This window comes from Protopterus annectens, chromosome 15.part0, assembly GCF_019279795.1.
Source record: "Protopterus annectens isolate FY-2018-M chromosome 15.part0, PAN1.0, whole genome shotgun sequence".
Classification (NCBI taxonomy): domain Eukaryota; kingdom Metazoa; phylum Chordata; order Ceratodontiformes; family Protopteridae; genus Protopterus; species Protopterus annectens.
The window spans coordinates 555,765,329-555,785,545 of NC_056749.1; positions in this window are offsets into that span (position 1 = coordinate 555,765,329).

Sequence of the window (20,217 nt, forward strand, 5' to 3'; positions counted from 1 at the left end):
TATCCTGTCAGGAAGCAAAGAGATACTAGGTATGCAATGTGCTCAGTGGGGGCCGTTTGTGGATGACATGTTTTTTTTGTTCTTTTTTTTTTTTTAACCTAATATCTTTTTGCAGGGTTAGCCAAGATACATTAGGATGGTTTGTCAATGTTTTGTGTTTGAAACAAACTCTACTCTTGCATGAGTAAAGTGTCTATGGGTGAACTGAAGCAAGATTATGTGCAAGTTGTTGGTTCTGTGATGTGAAAGAAATACAGTGATGTAACCATGGTCTTCTATTATCATCGTTTTAAACCTTGTAAGCTCAAAGCATATTCCCTGGGATGGGGGCAATGCCTATGTGCGAATGAAATGACTGGAGTTCTGGCTTGCTTTGCAAGAGTAATGTGCATGTGAGTGAAGTAAGATCGACCACACGTCTGAACTCTTACCTTAATAACAGTTTCATCTTTTTTGTTGTTGTTGATTTTTTTATTTTTAACCTCGCAATATCAAATCAGATACTGTGGGTGGGGCAGGCAATGAAGATTGGGAGTGTGTGTGAATAAAACTGGACCTGCTTTTTACTGTTGTAATTTCAGCTTTGCAAAACTGTAATACTTTTCTGTTGGTACTTTAAGATGAATGTAAAATAATTTGCAAGTTTATGAGTAATTGTTAATGTGTGTTATTTCATATCTGTTGATGTATATACTGAATGTTTGTTTAAAAATGTTTCTAATATGTTGGAGCTTTTTTTTTTTTTTTTAACTAAAACCATTTGCAGAAACCCGGGTAAGTAAAATAAAATAAAATATGAATTTGGCTGGCACATACAAGCTGTGACTAATATTTCTGTCAAAAAAATGAAAATAATACAAGTATGCAACCCAAATGTTTCTATTATTTCAACTTTAATCCTGACAGGGTAAAAAGCAATTACTTTAGCTAGCTAATAGGGGATGCTTGTGAATGAAATGAGTTGACTAGCCTTCCTGTTGTAATTGCGGCTTTGCAAGATTAGTGTGCATTTGAGTAAAGTCAGCTTTCATACAAGCCTTTGACTACTGTTTTTGTGCAACAGAGTAAATTAAAGCAGTAATTGCTATTTTTGTTTTAATTCTGGTAGGGTCAAAGCCGATAATCTTGATCCGCAATTGATATGATGGGCTGGTTGCAGATGAAATGTTTGTCAGTGTTCTTTTGGTGTAATAATTCTAGCTTTGCAGGACTAATGTATATTTGGATGAAACAAGACAGAATGCAAACTGCCACTATTTATATACATCAATTCAGTACAGTAATGAAAACACTATTGCTAATGTTAATGGGGCCAAACCATCTACTTTAGGTAGGTAATTGGTATAGGGGGGCCGTTCGTAAATGAAATGAGTGGTCTTACTATTTTCTGCTATATTTCTGCCTTCAAGACCTCTGTGCATTTGGGTGTAGTGAAATGGAGAGAGTACAACCACTGACCTTTGGTAAATGTTTATGTGAAAGCAATACAGAATGTACCAAGTTGTCTTTTTTTTAACTTTCTAGGTTCAAAGTAGGTACTTTGGGTAGGCAATTGGGATGGGGTACTATGTCAGTGTGAGAATGAAATGATTGGCCATGGTGTTTACTGTTGCGATTCTGGCTTTACAAGACTAATGTGTAGGGGGGGGGGTAGAATACAGGCTGTGACTACTGTCTATGTGCAGCAAAAATTAAACTAACACCTCATTAACACTGAAATACGCTTTAGTCTAGTATTGGCTGATTGACTATTCAGCATGTGCAATAATGACTGAGCACTTATTTTATGTAAATTGGTAAGCATGGTCAAGGTTGATCCCACTGTAATATAGTCCCGCCCATTTCTAGTCAGCCCCATGCATTCAGCTGTCTCCTGCAGCCCCCCTTTGATTTGAAGTTACTAGCCACCACTAGAGGAATGGAACAGCACTAGAAAGGTTCATAGGGAACTACTAGGAAATCAGTCTGCAGACCATTACAAGCTTAGACAACAGCACATATTCAGAAGTTCCCTTCATCCTCAAAGTAGAGCAACACAAGATAGCCTGGGGGTTAATCTGAGGCTACCCATCCAATTATGAAGGTTTACTTTGAAGGTGGCATGGTGCAATTCTCTGCTTGACATGTAATGCAAGTTTGTTCAAGATGTGATGGATATACTGCGTTATGCATCTGTCATGCCAATGTTTGTTATCTTTTGATGAAGTTATAGTTCCTTCATATTTGAGAAACTATTTTTAATACAAAAGTCAATGAGGGTTGGATCCTACATGACTTGAAGGGTAGACAGAGAGCAGTATAAAATCTATAGTAAACCAATTATTGAGACAAGACTGCTAGTCTGTCCAAATAATTCAGCATATTGAGGTTAGTCATCTTTTTATTTATGAATCTCAGACGTCTCTCAGGTTGAGTAAATTGAATGATACATTTAGACAAATACAAGCCAAAAAGGGCATTATATTCCCAGACCCATGGCACAGAAAGACAATGCCCTGACTATACGTCAGGCAGCATGTTAGATTAACAGTGCAAACACTTGAGGGACCAAGCAGTGTAGTGCATGAGTTATTGGCCAACACTACCTCACTCATACTTGGGGGAGGTGGGGTGAGGAAGCTTGGCTTTCTGTATGAGTGGTCCAGCATGCCCATGCTGTATATGATCTGCCTATTGCTTCAGAAATTGCATTGTCTATGTGCAGAAATTCTCATGACCCTTCCAAAGAGAAGAGAGCTGGCAAGATTGTAACAGTGATAGGGATAAAACAGTGTGCAGTTTATAGGATCATAGGAAGTTACTAGGCTGTTGGCCCTGAGGCCCTTACAAGCCTAGCCAAGAATTTAGGCCATGTTCTGACAAGTCAGCACCTGATCCCCCTGTCCAGCAGAGACACAGATAAAATCCCAGGGGTGTATTTTCTGTTCCCCATCCAGTTATCCAGGTTGAACTTAAAAAGTGTTACTGAGGTACTCGGCTTGATGTGGAGAAGGAGTCTATTCCACAGAAGGGGGAGTCTTTGGGACACAAATCTGTCCTGCCAACAAGTCCTATTGATGTCACAGACCAGGATGAAGTCATATGTGTGGGTTACTTGAGTGGAGCTTGACTTGGGGATACACAGCAGTCCCATCAAGATGGGGTCTAAGGTCACTTTGTATGCCATGCAGAGGTCACCACTGAGGAGTCTGTATGAGACTGATTAGAGGGACATGGCTTTTAGCCTATCTGTGGACTGGCCGGTTCCAAAACACCAAACTTTTACCTCCTCTGGGGTGTGAATTGGCTGGAAGACACTTGCCCTACTGAAGGAATAAATAAGTCAAGTAGATGTAGAAGTGGAGCCTCGGAGACAATCCAGGAGGCAAAAAGGGGGTTCATTATATTTAATAACTGATCTGATAAAAGATGACTAAAGTGAATTACAACTTATTTGTATGTGTAATAGCTGATGAGCAAAATAGAACGCTTTGCAAACTACTGCAGAAATATGAAGGTCTAAAGATAATGAACTATCCAAAACAGTGCCTAGATCCCTTCCAGTGATATCCATTTATATTGGTGAATCAGTTATATGAAATAATGATGAAATCTTCTGTTCACCAAAATGAATTATACTAAATTTTTCACATATAATGTGAAAGCATAGTCCTTATACCAAATGTTAATATTGTCTAACCCATGTTTTTACGGTGCATGCTTTTAGTACATTTCTTCGACTGCTAGTTTCAATAATGATTGGAATAATTGTTTAACATAATAAAAGGAACTGTATAATTTAGTTTTAAACTTCATCTTCCCTCCATATTGCCATGTCTAAAGTTTTGTCTTTTTCACCCTTCAAAAAATGTACCTCATATTCAGTATACTAGACATAAATGGGAAAAATAAGAAAAACATGGTAGAGTTACATCTGTGAGGAGAAATGCTTAATGTACATATAAAATAAAGGTTGCATTGAGCTTGGAAAGTAATGTTTACCATACAAGATCCACTACAGAACTGTACAACCACTTACAGAAGTAGAAAATGCCAAACAGCAAGGAAATCTGTACCTTTTATAAAGGAGTGTATAAATTACAGATTTTGAAATCCCTAAAAATTAAGCACTGTTGAGAATCCATATCTGTTAAATATTTCAAGGGAAATTGCATAAGCATTTCAATTGTGAAACAGCAGCTTTGTTGATTTGTCTCCCCCTGACCTGTTAGCTGATATAGTCCATCATCAGTACGAACAGTGGCGTATTCAGAGCTGAACCTTTATGCAAACCCTCTCCCATATGGAACCTCTTTGTGAGTCTGCTCTTACTTAAGCCATTATATCCCTGTGTGTAGCCAGATCTAATTCTACAAGGTTTCCCAGACTTTGAACCATTGCAGGACAGCCCAAATTACTTTTCTTGGGACCTTGTGATATACTTTCTACAATTATAGCAATGAGAAATGCTCAGTTGAACTGTTTCCTCATATCTCACAGAAAACATTGGGTCAATTGTGTTACATCATGGTCTGAAACCAGACTGCTCAACTACCATCTTACTTTTTACTAATCCGTGTATACATTTGCTGTTCAAACTCTCTAGCACTTTCATGCTGTGTGGCATGAGTTTTTTACCTCTGTGCTACAAATAGTTGTGAATGTCAATTGCACTGGCACTAGAATGCTTATTCTCCAGTCAGCTGTGATATGCCTTTCTGTCCCTACTGGTATGACCACCCATAGAAAGTATTTTCCCATAACTAACCCGATATCTTGATGCCATGACTTCATCTGACAGATGCTTTACCTGATTAAATTTTCCTTAGTGCTGTTCTCACTTCTTGCATAGATTCTTCTTCTTCTTCTTTCATTTAAGGCTGGACATGGGACAGTCAATCTCTATAGGCTTTGTTCATATAGGAGCTTCTGGAAAAACTCCATCCATCTGCCTTTGATGTCTAGCAGATGGATGAGCAGGTTGTTGCTGGCATCCCTTTTGATTGGTGCCTGATCTTTTTTTATTTTTCTCTATTTGCCTTGCAACCTGATAGATTTTCTTTATGCCATCTGCTGGGTCACTTTCCAGAGGCTAATACAGTGTTTCTGATGCTTTGTTTTTTTATTATAACTTTTCTTTTAGTTTGTTAGCCAAACAATATTCTTTTTTTTTCCAAGAATGCTTTTTCACTTTCATATTTGAGAAACATTTGATTTAACAAATAACAATTAAAGTGTTTTTTAATGCAATAAACAACAAAACAATCAAATAAAAAATATAAAAGCCATCAGAAATATGAAAAGCTTTAGCAGAATTATATAAACTATTTACAATAAGTGCTATACAGGGAGATCAGCTGGTAATGAGAAAATAAAAACAGAGAAACAGACCTATACTACTGAATTGCAAGACAGGGAATATCACTGGTTAGACACCTCTAAACTTTCTTGGACAGGCTTCAAAAATATGGCTGTCAAATATATATACTTGCATAAATTTATAACGATGAATATGAATAAATGCTCCTACTGCCAGCAATATTGGAACCCTCTGTAGCAACAAGCAGCAAGAGGAAAAACAACCACAAAGTAATTCACAAATAAAATAAAAGCACACTTTATTCCTCTGATGTCTCGGCCTTAGCCTTCAAGGAGTAAAGAACTTACAAAATACATAATCTTTATATATTAGTCAAAAGCTAATTAAACAATTAGTTACAATCAAAGAAATAAAAACAATTAAATTAACACCCTCTAGTTGAATTCTTCATTTAAACCATGAGGGTACAAAGTATCAAATTTTAAAATATAAGTGGCTTCCTTAGATAACAAATAATGTTTAATGTTGTAAGTATCAAAACAAGACAAGCTTATTTTTTCAAAACTGTACCTTGAAGCCTCTCATTTTTACTATCATGAATTTTTTTTAAAATGCATAGCCACAGAGCTTTCCTCTTTCTTATTAATAATATCCCTAGCATGTTCCATTAATCTAACCTTAAATGCTCTTTTAGTTTCCCCAATATGAAATTTATTACATGGGCATCTAAGTGCATAAATCACACCTTCAGAATTACAAGTAAAATGGTTACATGTATTAAAAATGACATTATTTATATGAGGAAAGCTTTTAGCTACAAAATTACAAGCTCTACATTTGCCACACTTAATGGTACCACTAGGTAGTGTATTACATTCAAGACTTACAGAGGGCAAGGAAAATTTACTACTTACCAAGAAATTTTGAATATTCCTCCCTCTTTTGTAAGAAAATCCTAACCTAACATCTAACCATAAAGCCACATTATTAAGGGAAACAAAATAATCCCAATAATGTTTAATCAACCTAACCAATTCAGCACTAAAGCTGCCATATGTAGTAAAAAATACAAAACCTCACACTGTTTATTAATTTAAAAGCTGGGTACTGAAATATACATTTTGTGTGCATTATTTCTTATTTTGGAACCCTCTCCTAGAACATATTTTAAAAGATTAAAGTAAACAGCATGGTTATTTTACTCCAATTATTATAAGTAGTTAACTGTTCTAAGCGTAAATTCCAGTGGTGACATTATACAGATGATTGTGTTAAACAGTATTCATTCTTAGCCTGGCAGGTTTTTCCATCTCGTACTTTTTCTTGTACTCTTGCTTTCTTTTGAAAAATTCCTGCACTTTTAAGGTCCACCACTAGGTGTCCTTGTGTGCCTTATTTCCATAACAGATTCAGGTGAATTTCTTTTCTATAGTCTTCACACAAGCTGTTTTTACACACTGCCATTCTTCTTTGACTCCACCTATTTCCTCCTCTTCCTGGGCTGTTAGAGCCCTGAATATTTTCTTGAACTCTTGTGGGCTTTCACTCCAATCAACCATCATGTGTTCAGTCTAGTCTCGGTTGACCTTAAAGTATTTTTTAACTATTGCTGGCAGATGATTGTGACCATCAGTGATATATGATGTGTGTCAACTCTTTTACTGGAGAAGTATTTGTAATTGCTGGATTCTGCAACAATGTCTTTTCCTTACTAGGAGGATTCGAATTTGAGTTGCTTGTAACTACTCTTGTTTGTGATCTTGTGACTGTCTGTCTTGGAGAATGAGAACCATGTGTTGACCATAGTCAATCCAGTGACAGAAATCTGGAATGGCCTTTCCTCCTTTACTCCGTTTGTACCACCTATGTGGACCCTAACAGACCTGTATTCTATACCTGTCCCAATATGAGCAGTCATGTCCCCCATTATCAACACTAGCTCATCTTTTCCTGCTTTATCTAATAGGTCCTGCCTCTGCTGACTTAATGCATCATTATAACCCCAGCTGTGGGGAATAAAATGAGATTATGAATACTGTTCTTTCTTTACACTGGTGGCTAATTGCCATCAGTCTAGCATTAATCATAATTCCATCCTTTAATGTCTTTAGAAGATTCTTCATTACTAGAATTCCCAAAACAAAAATCTCATCTGTCTTCACCCCTGAGTAGTAGACCATGGATTCCATGCCAAAAGTCTTTGCTACACTGCCCTTCCACCTTGCCTTCTGAATACGCAGGATGTCCAGGCTCCTCGTTACCATCATGTCATTGCCTTCCAAACTGCATCCTATCAGTGGACCAATGCTCTGTTTATCTTTGTCTGGGTGGTTGGTTTTATATCTGCCCAGAGTTTTCTCATGTAACCCAGGCTAGGCAAATGGAAACAGACCAGCTGGCCAGTAGCTTATTAGCCCAGGATTGTCGGGCTTTATCACATTACACCTTGGCCAATAAAGACACACAGACCTCTCCCACAGTTATCATTTCACTGATGGAGGTCAGTGTAAGTAGAATTCCCAACCCATGGACCCACAAACATGTTTCCTTTGAAATAAAAATAAACCTGGAAAACCCATCTGAATCCATAATAGTTAGCAACTATTCTAAAGCAAACTACATCCTATTAAGTTAAAGTTTATCAAAATTCATGGCTCCCCCAAGCCATGAAGACACAGCTAACCTTTGCTGAATTATTCATAAAAACTCTGTACATTCACTCTGCCATACCTGAAAGAAGTAAGCCCAAAACCTACAGCAAAAACAAATCTCATTGTTGCAATTCTTACCTTAACAGGGTATATAACAAAAGAAAAAGATCATGGCCAACATCAGTTAAAGCAACTCTTGTAGAGACAAGAGCTCTGTGATTCAACTAAACAAGCATCAGAGGTCTAATAAAGTATAGCAAAGCCAATAACAAGATCTGAACAGTCTTCCAAGCCAAGGACAATCAGAAGGTCTTCTTCAGCTATGTCAGAAAGCTTAAAGATAAAACTCAGCAGTGTGCTGAACTGGTCAGAAAAGGCACAACATTCACTAACCATGGTGAAATAGTGAGTCTACAGGCTGATAAATATAGCTCTAACTTCACCCCCCACTACTGCCTGTGTCTAGCATACCTCCCTCCAACTATCAACAGGGAACAGGTCCTGGAAAGTTTCACTAAGGCTAGAGATGCTGACTCAGTTAGCCCTGACAGTATCCCCTATTATCTCTAAAATATTCTAAATGATGACCTAGCAGGACTAATCGAGGCAACTCTTCAACTACAGCTTCAAAGCAAGTTAGCTACCGGGTAAATGGGGGGCCACAATAGTCATCCCTCTTCATAAGGATGGACCGTCAACTGACCAGGGGAACTACAGACCACCACTCTGACAAGTCTAATATGCAAAGCCATGAAAAAAAATTATTATGAAAATAATCAACAAGGACATTGGTAACTTACAGACACTGGACCTATCCCAGTTTGGTTTGTTGAGGAAAGGTCTTGTCTACTTAACCTGGTAGACTTCTTTGATAGGGTCACCAAGGTTATGGACAAGGGGAAAATGGTACATACTATCTGCCTTGACCTGGCCAAGACATCCTGTACAATACCTTCTCAGGTATTATTAACAAATTCTCAGAATTAGGCATAAATCCCTACATAACTCCTTTATTACTGGCTGGGTCACAGCTAGGACTCAAGAATTTAGGATGATGAAATGGTGAGACTACCTCCACCATCAGTGGAATACCCCATGTGTTGGGCCTGATGTTGTTTGACATCTACATCTTGGAAGTTAAGGCTAACATCAAAGGCTTCTGGCTCTCCATGTTTGAAGATGACTGTAAACTGGGAGCTATTATAGAGTCCCCCATGACACCGCCATCTGACAAGAGGGTTCAGCACAAACAAATGACTGGTGCCAAAGCTGTGGATTAAAACTCAGTGCAAAGAAATGTATTATTGTGCCCTTTGTGAAATTGTCTACCCAAGCTAATTACTGAGTAGTTAGGAATCTGGTAACATATGTGGACAGCAACCTGGCCTTCGACCAACAGTAGCAAAGATTGTAAGACAATCATTCTATGTCACCAAACTCACAAGCAAGGATATGGCATCCAGGTCCAAGGATGTTATATAGTACCTCTATACAGCCCTTATCAGTCCCATCATTGAGAACAGATCCCCATTTGGTATGTACCTAACCAGCCACTTGCAACAGATGAAATAGCCTCAAAGTTTCCTCACCAAGATAATTCAGGATATGAATACTGTGACCTACACAGCTTGTCTTAAGTCCTTATCTCTATAATTAGTCTCCTACAGGTTACTGAGACGCGATCTGTGCCTGGCATATGTATTATATCCTCAAATCCAGCTCTAATGAATCTCTTGCAAATCCACAAAACAAACATCAGCAGAAACACTAGATCCAAGGACCAGAACTTTGCCCACAACATAACTAGAACATTCTGGAGAGACCTATACATTTCTCATACTATCTCCACACTATGGAATAAGCTCCCCATCCTTGGAAAGCAGAAGTCATCCCTTATCCTATTCAAACAAAACCACAAATTCACCCATAGTCCGGCCCCCCCATGTCTCCAACAGACAGAAAGTGAAAGTAAGTAAATACATTTCCAAGTAACATAACCCTCAATATAACTCTTAGCTACTTCATTGCTAACATACTCCCTCCATATAGGCATCCAAATTAGTTGGAGTATAGATCAACCCAACATTATCCATGGAGCTTTACTTAGATAACTTTAGTTAAAAAAACACAGCCCAGAGACGTACAATAAAGCTCCCAGTCAGCAGAAACTGTTCAGTTACTTAATTCTCAGCGTAGCCACATAACGTGGAAATAAAAATACTTAAAAAATCACTTTTATTAAATCCACCAAAACACATTAATGCTCAAACAATACGTTTTTGTTTCTTAACTACATCAGATGTGGGCTGGAACTGTAAATGCAAGGCTCAGCAGTTTCCAAATCTGATTGTGTTAGCTAAAGAATGCTAAGTGAGAAAAACACATGGTTTATTATAAAATGGAGGTTTTAGTTAAAATGCACTTCTGTCTTTATATTCAGCCATAAAGACACCAGCCACTGTTACAAGTTAATTTAGTTGAGAGCGCGGGATAACAGAGAAAATGCTTTACTGCACTACCTAGCAATTTAGCACAGAAAATTAAGGCCATTAAAGCTGCTAACAAGCTTCCAGCCTGCAGTCACATGACTTTCACTCCTTTAGTCTCCACTTCCACCCTGCCACTCTAGGCAAGTCAGTCCTGCAATCCTTAGAATAAAGAACTATATAGTGACAGAACTCTTACAATAAATTACATCAGAATAGGTACAGTTCATTCCTTATAGCACCCAGTCTCCTCTGTGTTCCCCATAAACTAACTAACCTTCTCACAACAATTACACATAAATTTGGACTAGCCTTCAGAAAGATGGCTTGCTTTTCTAATGATATGCCTTTCACTTTAATTACCCTGAAGCCTTAAGTAAGCTTATATGGCTAGAATTATCAGATATCTGATGTGGAGTTCACTAAGTGTAGCTTACATGTTATTTTACTTCAGCAGCTACCTTACATTTCAAAAATACTGACCTGGTATACCCCTCAAATTAACTTTACTCCACTGTTGCAATGTTAATACTACTCAAGTAGTCTACAAGAGACACAGAGATTAATTCCTATCATATCTGTATTATCAAATGAAATAACTCCTTGTCAATACACAGGAACTTGCATCCAAACAGGGATCCAATCTAACCCTTAGGCCACAAATTAGCCTATACATACTCCTACAATTGTAGGGTCACTTGAAAATATTAAATAGTTATATTCCTCCTGTACATCTCCAGTCTGTATGTCTAACTTCCCGTTGATTTTTCCTCTCCTTCTGCTATCAAGTTTTATTATTACTTGCTTTCCCTAAGCCTTCACCCAGCCCCTTCTCTTGTATTTGGTTGCTTCCTTCCACCATTTCAACTTCTTGCAATTTTGGGATCCTTTTTAGTTCCAACAATACTCTCCTAATTTGTATGGTTCCCTTTTACTCTTTGCTGCTATATTCTCTAACTTCTTCTGTCACAACATCTCTTTCTTTTTTTTTTCATAAGGTGCACTGTATATAATACTAGTTGATCAAAGGCTGTATTTATTTATACTGATATGCCCAATAACTGCAATGAACCAGATTACTTTCTTGGAATGGAATGTGTTTTCTGATACTCTAGTATGTAATAAGTATTCTGAATGCCTACTTCACTTTGATAGATGATGATTTACTATTGATAGATGTACTGCTCAAGTTCATTTGTTTGTATGTTTATTTATTTGTAAGATGTAGTTCTCATTGTTATAATAGTGTGCATTCTACCTTCCTTTTATTATTTTAGCTTAAAGAATGGGCAAACTGTAGATTGGCACCCTGATTGGAGAATTAGCTTTCTCCAGCAGGGTGTTAATCTACAGGTAATGCCCGGTGAAAAACAAGTCACTCACTTCACAGCAGCATATCAAGCTGTGGAGCTCAGACTGAAACTAACCTAACAGTTGCCATTATTTTATGCTCACTAAGTAGTAGTTTTGCTGTTTAGTGAGTGTAAAATATATATATAAAAAAAGAAAATAAAAAAAAAACAAAGTGTGTCTGTGTGTGTAAGTGTATGCATGCATGTGAGTGAGACTGAGATTGATCAAGCCATTATTTTACACTCTCTAAGCAGCGCTTTTGCTGTATAGCAAGTGTATAAACTAAATGAAATAGAAAAAAACTGTGTGTGTGTGTGTGTGTGTGTGTGTGTGTGTGTGTGTGTGTGTATGAGAGAGAGATAGAGTGTGAGAGGGAGACTGATCAGTGGCAGCAGCAGTAAAGAGGTTTGCATACCTCTGGACCTCATAGCTCAAGAAATCTGGATAAAGTCTGAAATAAAGGCGGAACCAAAGCTCATAAATAGGAACATATTTTAAATATTTTTCTTATAAAATTACAAAGTAGCTTAAATTACAGGATTTGGGTTAGCTTGAATTTTCTGAAGGAAATAAAGTCAAAGCCAAATGTAAGTCATTATTTAAAGACTTCGGTCCCCAATTACTGGCAACAAACCACACATTTTAGGAATAAGAGAACAAACAATAAAGTGAATAGCTAAATATTTTTTAAATGTTATATTTTGGATGTAAAATGCTTCCTCCAAAACCATTTACATATATTATAGCAATTTTGAAACATTAGGCAGAGGAACTATAGTAAATTAAAAAAATATATATAAAAAAAACAATATTGCAATAAAAAATTAAGTAAAACACAACAATTTTAAACACAACTCATTCTCCAAGTGCAATAATGCCCCCCCAAGGTGTGTGCTACTATGTAAATAATACCCCTCCAAGGATGTAGAGACTCTCCGCCTGCAGCATTGAGCCTCATAACACCCCTAGGTAGAGGTTATTTACACAGTAACACACCCTGTTGGCCATTACTGCTTGCTTAGATCACATATTACAAGTGTTTTATGAATGATTATAGTTATCACTAACAAAATTATAAAAACCTTTTTTGTGAATTTCATGCTGACACATGCCTCTGTCAGCAACATTGTCCCTGAAGTCACAATAAATTCCTGTTTTATCTGAGGAACCTCTCTATGTTAGGAGTTTGTCTCCCAGTCTGAAACCATAAATGGGATCTGCTCAGTTGAACCGCTTGATCAACATAAATGAATACGTAAATAAGTAAGCAAGTAAATAAAGAGGTATCTTTCAGCCATTTGTACCCCTGGTGAATATAAGCTTACAGATAGTGTAAAAACTGATATTTTGGAATAAGGGACATAGATTTTAAAGTAAAATTTTCTATAATTGGAACTGGGATTCATGTTGATTTACTGAAGGCACTTTCAGTGAATGCAAAAAACTTGAAAGCAGTTTGTCAAAGCCACATTCAGCTGACAATAAAATATTTTTTTCAGGGGGTCTAATCCCCCTGCATCCACCCATTTGGGAGCCCCCCCCCCCCCAGAATTTCAAGGTTGCACAACAGTGGAGAAAAAGGCAATCTCCACTGCTGATGAAAATGGTTTCAGAAAACTTCATTTGTTTTCTTTGTGTTCACCAAAACTACGTTCGATGAAATGACATGGTCCTGTGGAAATGTTTATCTTCATGATGGCAGTGGAATTTTTAACCAGATTGTTTAATGAAATCTTAGTAAGTGAGAGGATGCCTGAGGAATGGAGAAAAAGTGTTTTGATACCGATTTTTTTTTTTAAGAATAAGGGTGATGTGCAGAGCTGTAGTAACTACAGAGGGATTAAATTGATCAGTCACAGCATGAAGTTATGGGAAAGAGTAGTGGAAGCTAGGTTAAGAAGGGAGGTGATGATTAGTGATCAGCAGTATGGTTTCATGCTGGGAAAGAGCACTACAGATGCGATGTTTGCTCTGAGAGTGTTCATGGAGAAGTACAGAGAATGTCAGAAGGAGTTGCATTGTGTTTTTGTAGACTTAGAGAAAGCATATGACAGGGTGCCTAGAGAGGAGTTGTGGTATTGTATGAGGAAGTCAGGAGTGTCAGAGCAGTATGTAAGAGTGGTACAGGATATGTACAAAGGTAGTGTGACATTGGTGAGGTCTGCGGTGGGAGTGATGGATGCGTTTAAGGTGGAGGTGGGGTTACATCAAGGATCAGCTCTGAGCCCTTTCTTATTTGCAATGGTGATGGACAGGTTGACAGATGAGATCAGACAGGAGTCCATGAGGACTATGATGTTTGCAGATGACATTGTGAACTGTAGTAAGAGTAGGGAACAGGTGGAAGAGACCCTGGAGAGATGGAGATATGCTCTAGAGAGAAGAGGAATGAAGGTCAGCAGGACTAAGACAGAATATATGTGTGTGAATGACATGGAGGATAGAGGAATGGTGAGGATGCAAGGAGTAGAGGTGGCGAAGGTGGATGAGTTTAAATACTTGGGGTCAATAGTTCAGAGTAACGGTGAGTGTGGAAGAGAGGTGAAGAAGAGAGTACAGGCAGGATGGAGTGGGTGGAGAAAAGTGTCAGGAGTGATTTGTGACAGACGAGTACCTGTAAGAGTGAAAGGGAAGGTCTACAAGAGGGTAGTGAGACCAGCTATGTTATATGGGTTGGAAACAGTGGCATTGACAAAAAGGCAGGAGTTTGAGCTGGATGTGGCAGAGTTAAAGATGTTAAGATTTGCACTGGGTGTGACGAGGTTGGACAGGATTAGGAATAAGTATATTAGAGGGTTAGCCCAGGTTGGAAGGTTTGGAGACAAAGCCAAAGAGGCAATATTACGTTGGATTGGACATGTGTTGAGGGGGGATGCTGAGTATATTGGGAAAAAGATGCAAAGGATGAAGCTACCAGGTAACAGGAAAAGAGAAAGGCCTAAGATAAGGTTTATGGATGTGGTAAGAGAGGACATGCAGGTGGTTGGTGTGACAGAGCAAGATGTAGAGGACAGGAAGAAATGGAAACAGGTGATCTGCTGTGATGACCCCTAATGGGAACAGCTGAAAGAAGAAGATGATTGTACAGGTAAATGCAGTTATCACACAATGTTAAAACAGATGCTCAGATGTGCTGTTACTGCTCATATTATATGGGATGTGGTATAAAAAATAGTTTTAATGCCACTGTTTGTATTTAACGTTACTAAGAGTGAAATTACAAAGCAGAAAAAAACATTTCAATACTAATTACTGTCCTTAGACAACAAAATTCTGATATCTCTGTACTGATGTATATCAATACATATTTCTCCCCTTCTGGAATATGAGATGAAGAGTATATTTCAAGTCATGACATTTCCAAATAGAGTGAAAAAACAGGCACCTTCAACTTTTCATGAACCATAAAAGCAACAATGTACTATAATCATTGGTGAACTAGTCTGTAAGAGTTTTCTATCCTAACTTCACTTTTGGAGCCTTAGATTTCAAAAACACTGTGAGAGATTCTCTAGTATAAACAGGTAAGTATGTCCTACAAATCCTGCATACGATATTGCTAAGGTGGCATGAATAACCATCTGTGGTATGAAAAAAATACATCAAGGACCTTTACTATTCATGGTGAGAAAGAGATGCATTTACTGGTATAACAGCATTGTTAAAAATAAATAAATGAATGTATAAAACATTGCTTATAACACCTTGAGGAAAACAATAAAGAAGCATTTCTTTGAATAGCACTGTCCTTGACTTTTAACGACAGAATGCAAAGCTCTTGCATGAAAGAACTGCTTTTGTATCTGTGCAAGTGCCTGGCATATTGGTTCATGATGACCTCTTCATTTTATGTGAGGTCGCAAGAGCTAGAGTCAGTTGGGATTCATCCTCTTTCATTTTAACGTTAATTTTTTTTTAATCCCTCAGTCATAATAAACAATAAAACAAAGACTGGAGGACATTGTTTAAAACTGATTTGTCTTTCTTAAGAAAGAGTTTTGAGAACAAGATGCATTTATCATTATGTTTTAAATTCTAAAATGCATAGAATCTGAGATCATGATGACAGATTAGTTCTTGACACCTTGTTGTCTGTCATTTTCCTATCTAGTTTTGTTTTTCCTTTCTTACCACTATTGAAAATTCCTGCATGTATGTTCCATGCATTCATCAGTCCTTCAACTCTTTCCACCATGCTGTCTCATTTAGAAGTCAGCTGTAGTTATATACTGCAACATGTTTTCTTGTTTATTTCCCAAATTGTCCATATTGTATCTATCTTATCTTCTTCCTCACATGTTGATTTTTTAAGGTGGCATTTAATATTTTTTATCATATACCTTATTTTTTCAGGATTATACATATGGTTTGATGTACAGATCATTTTGTCATATTAAATGAATAAGTTAAATAGAGTATGATGAAACAGAACAAACTGCAACCTTGTTCATTGGGAAGAATGGGGTTTAACATAAGGAACTATGGTTCCAATGAAGGTACAGGCATTTAAAATGTCTTTAAGTTGAAACACTACCACGACATTGTTGGAAACTGCAGTATTGTGAATATAATTTATTAGTTCCTGTATTTTTTTTAAGATCCTGCCCAGCAATGGACAGAAAAGTAGGAGTGAGATATGCACATGAACATAACCGGGAATATTCATTAACAGTCATATCTAATTCTGAGTATAGTAGGAGTGAGATATGCACATGAACATAACCGGGACTATTCATTAACAACAGTCATATCTAATTCTGAGTATAGAGAAGTAGGGTTTGAGGTATGAGCTGATATCTGATAGTCTGCATAAGGTATTAAAAGGAAAAAATTTCGCTCACACTGCAGATGTGGCCAGGAGTTTTAGAAAATGAGCTTGAACATTAATAATTCCCGCTGGACACCCGAAGTTCAAAAGGGTTAGTTTAATGTACAGGGAGAGCCTGGTGAAAAACATAGTGTGCCTCTTCTGGCATAAAATGCATGTGCTGTGACTGAAATCTTTTACTGTAGTCACCATTTTGTTTCCATCCTCTTCCATGTCTCTTAGAAAGTAGCAGTTGATATACTTGCAGGGGTGGGGCATGCCTTGTGAATGCAAAAGCAGCAGTAACAAGGATGTCACAAAACTAACTTTTTATTTAAATGTAAAATTCTTCCTCCTCCAACAATCATATATCCTGCATCAACTCTGAAGCATGATGAAGAGGAACTGTTTTACATCCACAAATATAAACATATATTAATAATAAAACAAATACAAAACCTTGTCCATGGTAGGCATTACAAGGAAATAATGGTTCATGCAGAGTTCCAGGTATGTGTGTGTGGAGGAGGGGTCTGCCCACAGTGTTGGTACATCTAGGTGACCTGTTACTCCTTGGTAACACCCACCCTGCCTTCCACTGCAACTTGAGTATCACTCCAAAAATTGTACAAAGAACATAAAATAACATGAGAAAGGAATATTACCCTTTTCAGTTAGCAACTTCAAGAGGTCAAGGAAAGCACCTAAAACTGAACAAAAAAAATGTTACCTGAGGGAGGGAACTGATGTCAGCTTTAAACAGGAATAAGAAAGAGAGTCATTTTAACAAATATAAAGTTTAAGCAGTCAAGCCTAGTGGATGCCCCAGCAGTTACAAGGATATGTCAAAACTTATACTTTGGATTTAGATGTAAAATTCTTTTCCAACAAAAATTATATATTCTACATCAGTCAATATCCAATTAAAATGGATAAGCTATGTGAGAAATTTAATTAGATATTAATGTCCATATTGTAAGTGACTGCAAAGGTAGAAATGCAGGCCGTTATGTGTCATTTACAGTGTGAGAGAGACCACAGTCTTATGTATTTATTTATGGACTGATTGACTGACTGATAAATTGATTGGTGCTCCTATTTCTGTTTCTATCTGTAAAACAGGAATGTTCGGTTATAATGATGCCATTTTCACTTGACTACAGGGGAAAAATTCCACTAAGTACAAGCAGCAATATCATCAGGCATTAATCAAGAGAATAAAAGAACATATAATACAAAGGTTCATAAAATGTTTGTGTAAGTCTAAAACCAGCTGGTTTAATGTTTATAGTATTATCTAAATATATAGAATGTATTATTGTTAACAATGATTTAACTAAACTAATACAAATATGTAATAGCCCCAGCTAAGAGATTTTTCAATTTACATATACAAATCTTAAGACATAGAGTGTCATTAGATACATAGTGTAAGAAATTAACTAATGGGAATTAAGTCATACTGCAATACATTCTTTCAAAATATCCCACTTGGACAATTCCACAACTTTACATCCTGGCAGATAGGTTCAGTGCTAACTTTACCCCCCCCCCCCCCATCCCCTAAAGGGCCCATATCTATATAGGAAGAATGCAGAGTCCCTGTAATCACAACTACACAGGTAAAAGCTGCACTCTCTAAAGCCAAAAACACAGCATCCATGGGATCGGACAACATCCCAGGCTGCGTTTTACACAAACTTCAGAACGAACTGGTTCCCCACTTAAGCACCATGTTCAATAATAGCCTCGCATCAGGCTTTGTTCCCACTGAATGGCGCGCAGCAAAAGTTATTCCACTCCACAAAGGGGGAGCCACCACTGATCCCAGGAACTATCAAACTATTAGCCTGATGAACCTGGTCTGCAAGGCCATGGAACGTATCATCATGGAACTCATAAACAAAGACATTGGTAAACTCTAAACTCTGGATCCTACCCAGTTCGGGTTTGTGAAAGGCAGATCATGCCTCCTGAACCTGATCGACTTCTTTGAGGCAGTCACTAAAGCCACAGATGAGGGTAAGGTGGTTCACACAGCCTATCTTGACCTCGCCAAGGCTTTCGACACCATCCCCCATTATGGAATTAGAGCTAAACTCACTAAACTAGGTATAAATCCCTACATCACAAGATGGGTTGCCAACTGGCTCACTGACAGAACCCACACTGTAAAAGTTGCAGACTCCAAATCTGACCTCAAAGCAGTGACAAGTGGAGTACCACAGGGTTCCATCCTGGGACCACTCCTGTTTGGTATCTACTTCTCTGAAGTACAGGCTAACACAGAAGGCTTCTGGCTAATGAAGTTCACATATGGCTGCAAACTAGGAGCCATAGTCAAGTTCCCAAATGATGTGGACATCCTACAGAAGGGCCTCACTGAGAGAGATGCCTGGTGTCAGATCCATGGCCTCAAGCTCAATGCCAAAAAGTGCAGTGTCATCCCCTTTGGTAAAAACTCTGTACCCATGAACTACCACATAGGCAGCAATTTACTTAACACCGAATGTGTGATGAGAGACCTTGGGACACAGGTGGACAGTAGTCTCTTCTTTGATAGTCACATCGCCACAGTAGTCAGAAAGTCCTTCTATGTGGCACACCTCATCATAAAAGGGTTAACATCCAGGAAAATAGAGGTCATTGTTCCACTCTACTCGACACTCATTAGACCCATTATAGAGTACAATGCACCTTTTGGAATGTACCTCACAAGACATCTGCAGCAGCTGGAAAGGCCACAGAAGTACCTCACAAAGAGGATTACTGGCCTCAAACAAATGCCCTACACTGACTGTCTCAAAAAACTCCAGCTTTACTCTGTAGCATATTGCCTACTCCAAGGTGATCTCTGCCTAACATATAAAGCTATGTCAAACCTAGAGTTGTTGGACATGCTACACCTAAAGTAATCCCAATCCATCCAAGCTACATGCTCTAGAGACCAAAACCTTGTAACCACAATAAACAGGACATGCTGGAGGGATAGATTCCTGTCACAGAGACTTCTCATACTCTGGAACAGGCTACCCATCTATGTCAAGCAAAGTTCTTCATTAGCACTCTTCAAGAAAAATCTTGATGAGTGGATGGGAAATAGGAAATACACCCTGGGGATCACTTCTGTGTATCTGCTCGACAGTGGCACAGGAAAATAACTTTCCTGGGTGGCGTAAGCCAGGGAACCTTGTTGGCTAGGCTTACATAGGCCCTTGGGCCGATAGCCTAGTACCTACCTATGAACTTAATGAAATGTTCATTACGTGCACACTTAAATTTATTGCCGTCATTTCAGAGTGAAAAGAAGTTCAATCCTTAGCTTGACAATGCAAAATGACTCTCTTTCATCATTCTGTGTATATCTACATATCTATCTATCTATCTATTTATATATCTACCTATCTCTCTAAATCTATTTATATTTTAAAGATTTAAAGATGCAAGTCGGACAACTTGGTAAGGCTCAAAGGTCATACTGAGCACTATGCAATGTCAAAACATTAGCTAGAATGGAATGTCATAAACATCTATACAAGCTACTCAAAGCCCTATTTAACAAGTACTTGTGCATTTAACACTGAAATAAAAGAAAATGCTACTTTAAAAAAAATGAAATTG